The following is a 6,000-nucleotide window of genomic DNA, read 5'->3' on the forward strand; positions in this document are numbered from 1 at the left end:
CTCTCTGTGTCAAAAATAAATAAATGTTAAAAAAAAAATTTTTTTTAAAGACAAATGTATCCTGACAAAGGATTCATATTTGGAATATATAAAGAACTCATAAAACTCAGTAGTAGAAACAAAAAGAAAAAATGCAATCAGAAAATGAGCAAAAACCACAAAGATATTTCAGCAAAGAGGATATATAGAGGGCAAATAAGCACATACAAACATGTTCGACATCACTAGTCACTAAGGAAATGCAAATGAAGAGCTATTGCTATGTACATATGAGAATAGTGGAAATAAAGAATTTTGACGATACCAAATGCTGGCAAGGATGCACAGAAATGAGATCTCACCTACATTGCTTGTGGAGATGTATAGACATTTTGGTGTGGCAGATTCTTAACGATAGTAAACACTCCTTATCTGAGCAATCACATTCGTAGGCACTTATGTCCGAGAAATGAAAACGTATGTTGACACAAAATACTGTACATGACTGTACATAGCAGGTTTAATTATAATAGCCTCAAATTGCGAGCAACCAAAATGACTATTTAAACAAATTGTACTACATTCAAACCACAGAATATTACTCAGCAATAAAAAGGAACAAACTATTAATACATGTAAACCAGTTGGATTTCAAGGACTTTATGCCATCTCAAAAAGTATGATTCCATTTATATGACATTCTCAAAATAACAAGATTATAGAGATGGAGAATGAATTCATGTTTCTTAAGGGTTAGCCATGCTGGAAGAGGGCACAGATGTAATTACAAAGAGATAGCATTCGGGAGACCTTTGTGATAATCCGTTAGTTTTGTATCTTGGTGGTTGTGTGAATCTACATATGTGAAAAAGGCATTGAACTTTACATACACGTTATACCAATGCCATTTTTTTTTCTTTTGATATTGTACTACATTACCTAAGGTATTACCTTTGGGGGAAATAGGATTAAGGGTAAATGGGACTTCTCTGAACTATCTTTGCAATTTCCTATGAATCTATAATTTTTTCAAACTAAAATGTTTAAGAAAATGTTTGAAATGGTTGAGTAGGCTAGGCATTAAATGATTAGATTCTGAAAAGAATATGGTAGAAATGTTTACTTTTTAATTATAGGTTCAGGTAGAAAATCAACCTAAAAGGTCAGCTCAAAGCTGGTGAAAAAGTAAAGAGTAGGGATGGTTACAAACCGATGAGCTAAGATTGTAATTTCTTATCTGATGGTCCTGGCCAGGAAAAAAGAAATCCATTTCTTATTCTTGTTTAAATGTCAATGCAAGTTTGTAAGTTTCTTCCCATCATTGATTGGTTGACAATATTTATGTACAAACTTGAGAAAGATCATCTGAGCATAAGAACCTTTATTCTGAGCTATTGTATCTATGTAAGAAATGGAAATTATATTAAATCTCTCATTGTACCTAACCATATGTGAGCAATTTAGCTTTATGCTAACAACAACAACAAAGTTGCATTATTTTGGAAATAAATCCGTAATCAAGGAGGTTGAATCGAAACCTTTTACGTTTATAAAATATATCTGCACATGCAAAATAATAGTAAATATTCATATTCACATCATCTCCCTATCATAACTATATTAACTCATATTTGTTTCTTTAAATAGGGGTGTGGAGCCATTATTGTTGCTACCATGGGGAGCAGGAGATAAGGGTGATCAGTCAGGGTTCCCAGTGATTTGCAGTGTCAGGGGACAGTTTGTGCATAGAGATCGCATTTGGCAGTATGTGTTTACCAGGGAGGCAGACATCTGCCTCTCATGACACCTTGAGCCAACCTATTTACTCTTCTAGATTAGGTAGCTCAGGAAGCATTAAAATTCTATGCTTTTGGAAACATTCTATGTTTTCAAAACTTCTCCTGAAATTCTGAAACTCATAATCAAATTACATTTTAATTTTGCTCCTAGTAAAACCCTGAAGTTTCTTGAGTTGGGGCAAAGAAAACCTTTAGTTAAATATAAAATAAGTCAGCGTAATGCATTATAACAAATAAGTATATTTCATCTAAACAGAAGCCAAGGGTGCTTTTTATTTTTATTTATTTTTTTAATATACATCCAAGTTAGTATATAGTGCAACAATGATTTCAGGAGTAGATTCCTTAATGCCCCTTACCCATTTAGCTCATACCCCCTCCCACAACCCCTCCAGTAACCTACTGTTTGTTCTCAATATTTAAGAGTCTCTTATGTTTTTGTTACCCTCCCTGTTTTTATATTATTTTTGCTTCCCTTCCCTTCTGTTTTTTCCTTTCTATTTTGTATCTTAAAGTCCTCATATGAGTGAAGTCATATGATATTTGTCTTTGACTGACTAATTTCGCTTAGCATAATACCTTCTAGTTCCATCCACATGGTTGCAAATGGCAAGATTTCATTCTTTTTGGTTGCTGAGTAATACTCCATTGTAAATATATACCACATCTTATCCATTCATCCATCAATGGACATTTGGGCTATTTCTATACTTTGCCTATTGTTGATAGTGCTGCTATAAACACTGGGGTGCATGTGTCCCTTCGAAACAGCACACCTGTATCCCTCAGATAAATACCTTGTGGTGCAATTGCTGGGTCATAGGGTAGTTCTATGTTTAATTTTTTGAGGAACTTCTATACTGTTTTCCAGAGTGGCTGTACCAGTTTGTATTCCCAGGTTTTGTTTTGTTTTGTTTTTAAATGTTATAAAAGTACATGAAGAGATGATAGAAATGATGTAAATCTATTTATATAGGGGAAACCCACAATTAAGAAAATGAATCCTTAGCCATGAAAATTAGTCTTCTGATCTCACAACTATTAAGTAGTGTCTTGCTATTTTCTATCATATCATTTAGAGCTTAACAATTCATCATGAAAGTACACTTTGAGTTCATGACCCAAAAACTCGTCCATTAAAGTCAGTTGTAGAAAGAAATGGTAATGTTCTCTTGTGAAATAGCAGGAGACATCATCTCATTTTGGGCTCTTGGTCTGACTTTCCACCATGTGAAATTTATCTGTCATTCTTACTTTTCTGTTTTAATCATAGGGATTTGCCAAAAGTACTAATTCCTTTGTATCTGTGTCCCTACCATTGTGCACGCAGACTAAATGGGCTCTGATTACTTGTGATAATATGTTTCACAAAAGCAATCAGTGTCCATAGGATTGAGCTTAGACTGGAAGCTTCTCAGCCCAAAAGAGAGCTATTAGAAGACAGGAGCTGAAAGGTCTTGTGTTGGGCTGACTTGAGAAAGAATGTGGCCAAAGGAATGAACTAGGACAGTTGAATTTTTGCAAAATCCTGGGAGCCATGGCAAAATGTTTTACTTTCAGGAGCTTTGAGCCATTGAGATCATAAATAGGAACTTACATGTTCATCTTCTATCAATTTCCCCTTCATACCACACATAATAGAATGCAGTGGAGTTTACTAAGTGTTATCTGGCAAAACCGTTGCCTACCCATATCTAGTGAGGAACAAAGTTAGGTTATTAGCCAGCACTTTCCTTTGCCTTAGCCTCAGAAATCCAAGAAGTTGCATTTTGGGGAAAGAAGTGAAGGTATTTAGAGAAGTCATAATTTGAAGCTAGTTTATTTTCTCAGAATTAGGTCACAGTTGGGCTGAGAGGAAAGGGCCCGAATTATCCCCAAGTCTCTTTCCAGGTTCTTTACCCTCAATCTTAGTTTTATGTGTCTTGAAAGATGGAATAGGAATTGCAAAAACGTGGGAAAGAACTTCGATGGAAGTTGTACAGAACATTCTTGTCACTTCCTTTCATCTCCTAGTTTGCAATACAGGCATACTGAAATTCTTCTTGCTCATTTTTTTTTAGCCTTCACTTGTCAAAGGCCCATAGCACCACATAAGATTCAATTAAATTTGTTATGACAGAAATTTTATGTATGTTATTTCATTCAAGTCATAGGAATGGCTGTAAATGCTGTTAGAAAGACTTGTTTATGCCTACCACAAGCCATTATTGAGGGCTTACTTTGCTCAGTAGTGTGCTTGCCACTGGGAATTCATGGGTGAAAGGAGCAGTTCCTAAAGAATTTATAGACTAGTGATGGGTGAAAAACTAAGAGCCAATTTTTGATAAAATATGAAAAATGGTTTATTCTCTGCTAAATAATTTCTGGGATATAAATAGAAAAGAGCACATAAAGGAGATTTTTATCTAGGTGGCCTTTGTTAAAATGGGATGATGGCTTTAGTGCAGTAATAAATAAATTCCTCACTACATAGAGAACATTTACCAAGATGTTACTATAAGCTTCACTACACTATAAGGAAATATAGCATAGAAAATATAATTCTTTCTTTTCAGTAATTTTTAAAGTTTATTTATTTTGAGAGAGAGAGAGAGAGAGCATGAGCAGGGGAGGGGCAGAGAGAGAAGGAGGGAGAGAAAATCCCAAGCAGGCTCCACACTGTCAGCACAGAGCCCAATGCAGGGCTTGAACTCCTGAACCATGAGGTCATGATGTGAGCCAAAACCAAGAGTCGGATGCTCAACCGACAGAGACACCCAGGCGTCCTGAAAATAATTTATAATTCTTACAGGGTTGCAGCCCTGTACTGCAGAATGGTTACCAGACTCCTTTCCTGTGTGAATCCAGGCTGCCTCCACCAGTGGGAGAATTCCCACCATCTCACCTTCTCAGAGTCCTGGACACATGTCTGAAAAACGCTTAGAGAAAATGAAAGCTTTTGCACTTCTCAGCCTCTGGTGTACCTCTGGAGGCTCATTTTCTTCCTCAAGATTGACATCTTTCCAGTGTGATTGATGATAGAAATATCCACTGAGGGAAAATTCTACTCTTGTCCATAAAACAATCCCATAATAGTGTGAGAACGGTATATTTGCTGAATTTTGAATTGTATAATAGTAGATAATACTTGTGTCAAAACCAGTTCAGTTAACAACGGGGCACACCAAATTCATTGCATTTCCTTTTTGGTTTCTTCCTATCAAATAAAAAAAAATTACAACTAATCTTATGGCCTAATCTCACCAAACTTCTTCTTATTTCTTGTGTGTCAAATGAAACCAACAACATAGTAATTCACCACGTAAGATTTTGAAGGCTCTTCAGGAAAACTTTAACAAACTCACCATCAAACAAAAAGTGCCCAGTGTCATATCAGCTTATGAGCCTAACTCTCTGGGTATAATATATAGGATATGTACTTCATGACAATATAAGAATAGCAGATGGATGCCTAGATGTATAATCTGTCACTCATGCATTCATGTATATATTATATAACTGTGCCTGTAAGGGTTCAGGGTCTGGGAGATGGAGTGGCAAACAGAGTGAGGTGCTTACCTCATGGAACTTACCTTCTAATGGAGAAGACAGATAAATGAAAAGGCAAATAAAATATATATTAACTGGGATTAATAAATGCTATAAAAAAATAAAGCAAAGAAAGACTAACTTGTGCTTTTGTTTAAGGACAGTAGTAGGGAGGCTTTTCCGGAGGAGGTCTAAGCAGAGACCAGACTAAAGTTACATATATATCTGGGGAGATCATGACAGGCTGAGGGACAGAAAGTACACCGACCGAAAGATAATAATGTGCTTGATGTGTCAAAGGATCAGCAGGAAGTCCAGTATAGCTGAATGAGGATGAAGGGTAGGAAATGAGGGATAAAATTAGCCAAGCAATATGGAGGCCACAGAAAGGATTTTAATTTTAATCTCAGTCATATGAAACGTTAGAATTAGGTACAGCTGCAAGTGATGAAAAATTTATATTTAGAATAGCTTAAGAAAGACAGATGATTACTTCTCTTTCATATAAAGACATTAAGATATAGGCATCCCAGTTCAGCTTCAAAAAATTGTCAGGGGCATAGCTCCTTCTATCCTTAGGGGTCAGTCCTTCTCAGAATGTGGCTTTAGCCTCAGACCCAGATGGCTGAATGAGCCCCAGCCATCAACTCTGCATTTCAATGATCAGAAAGTACAAAGGAGCAAAGCAAATGCT

The sequence above is a fragment of the Panthera leo genome, chromosome A1 (genome assembly GCF_018350215.1).
Source record: "Panthera leo isolate Ple1 chromosome A1, P.leo_Ple1_pat1.1, whole genome shotgun sequence".
Lineage (NCBI taxonomy): Eukaryota > Metazoa > Chordata > Mammalia > Carnivora > Felidae > Panthera > Panthera leo.